This window comes from Penaeus monodon, chromosome 15 (assembly GCF_015228065.2).
Source record: "Penaeus monodon isolate SGIC_2016 chromosome 15, NSTDA_Pmon_1, whole genome shotgun sequence".
Lineage (NCBI taxonomy): Eukaryota > Metazoa > Arthropoda > Malacostraca > Decapoda > Penaeidae > Penaeus > Penaeus monodon.
The window spans coordinates 36,116,579-36,118,274 of NC_051400.1; the positions used below are offsets into that span (position 1 = coordinate 36,116,579).

The 1,696-nt window shown below is 33.8% G+C and overlaps 1 protein-coding gene across 1 annotated transcript in view; it reads left to right on the forward strand.

Annotated features, from left to right (window-relative positions):
• Nucleotides 1-34: 34 nt before the first annotated feature.
• Nucleotides 35-1,696, forward strand: part of LOC119581998 (dyslexia-associated protein KIAA0319-like protein) — a gene marked incomplete at its 3' end in the record, with an annotated part of 29,808 nt that continues 28,146 nt past the window's right edge. The window contains 1 exon segment of the mRNA XM_037930194.1: nucleotides 35-182.

Genomic DNA, 1,696 nt, shown 5'->3' on the forward strand with positions numbered 1-1,696 from the left:
AACAAGCGTTTTATCCTGAAGATACGTATGCTAAGAGCCTTAGGGATGCGGCCCCACGGCAGCGTTTCCTCCGCGTCTGGCAACAGTGAGAGATATAAACACGGAACAGCTGTCTTTGACAAGTGTGCTTGCAAGTTCCTGCGGATTTTCTTCAAGAACATTCCACCTTCGACAGGATACGGGTAAACCTCATCACTATTACTTGTTTAAGTTTATTGATATGCTTTTATATTGCACTAAAAATCTTCATTATTGCAAGTTTTCAAACACTTTACGTATTTTGTTTGCGTCATCTCGCGAGAATCGGAAAATTTTACAGCAGTTTGTCACGTTTTGATATCAATAAACTGCTTCAATAATAAAATAATGGTATCCTTGGTAGTATTATCTGGAGGGCTTATCAATTTTATGAGGAGTTATCATTTGGAGTTGAGGGCGTTTCACAAATATAAGTTTAAAGTCATTTTTTTTTTATTGAGAAATTGAATAGATAACGTTAGAGAGAAGATTAACTACACATGTATATTTCTGAAGAATTTGGTATAAATGGATTGATTTTGATGTCCACTGAATGTTAGATGAGGTTGTGGCATCTGTTGAAAGGAAACACATTTTGAAATCAATAAATTAGTGAATTCCGAGGCACTTTTCATCTGTAGCTCTGCATTGAGTAGTGAAAAGGAAGCAGTTATATAATTTAGAAAAAGGATAGTTACAGTACCAGATTCATCCTTCACTCTCGGCTAGTAATCATGAAGACGATACTATTGATGAGATTTTGTTATAACTAGAGCTGTGGTTGAACCATAGATTTAGTTGTTCTTTAGTCAGTAATTTGTCGGTGCTTTTCCTAGGTCAGCGTGCAAACACAAGGAAGGAAGGTTATATTTTGCTTACTATGAGTCCTCGGCCTGTACTAGATATGAATAAAATCAATCAGGAGAGTGACTAGTGGATTCTGCTGATAGTGATTCTTGAGTTCACAGTTTAGATGAAATATATCAAATTATGTGTGTGTAGTCATAAGGATTGAATTGGAAGTTATAGTGTTATTTTTAGTCTATACATGAAAAATGATAATGCACCGTTTGGAGAAGCACCATGCTATACCATGATACATTGCTATATTTGGATAGCAGAGAATGATTTCCTGATAAAATGGAATTTTATTGTACACAGAGTGTTTTGGTGGATAAAATTATCTGACTCTTCTTTTGAGAAGGAAAACAAAAACAAAAAGGGATGACTAAAAATGTTAAGTGATCACTATGGTCTCAGACTTTATTGGTGCAGGAAGAGAGGCAAGCAAATTTCCTCTATGTATATTCTAGCAAGACATTACTTGGACAAGTTCAATATTTGATGATAAATTGTCAGGGAAGTTAACATGTTCTATACTTTGTAGAGAATGTTTAGGTTTTTGTCAGAATGGCAGACAGTTCCTTTTCATAATGTGATAGTGCCATTCTCCTTCACTAGTGCAGATTACTTTATATAGGAATGAATGTCATTTTGGTTTCTTTATAAGGCAGCGTTGTCTCGTCTGTATCTTCTTGTGATCCTATTGTGGATTATTACCAAATAAGAAGAATGTATATTATACTTTTTATTTATTTTTGTATTTTATTCAAGAAATTTATATTGTAATTGATATGGAAGTAGTTAAGAGTCATTTTTCTATATATTTTTTTATCAA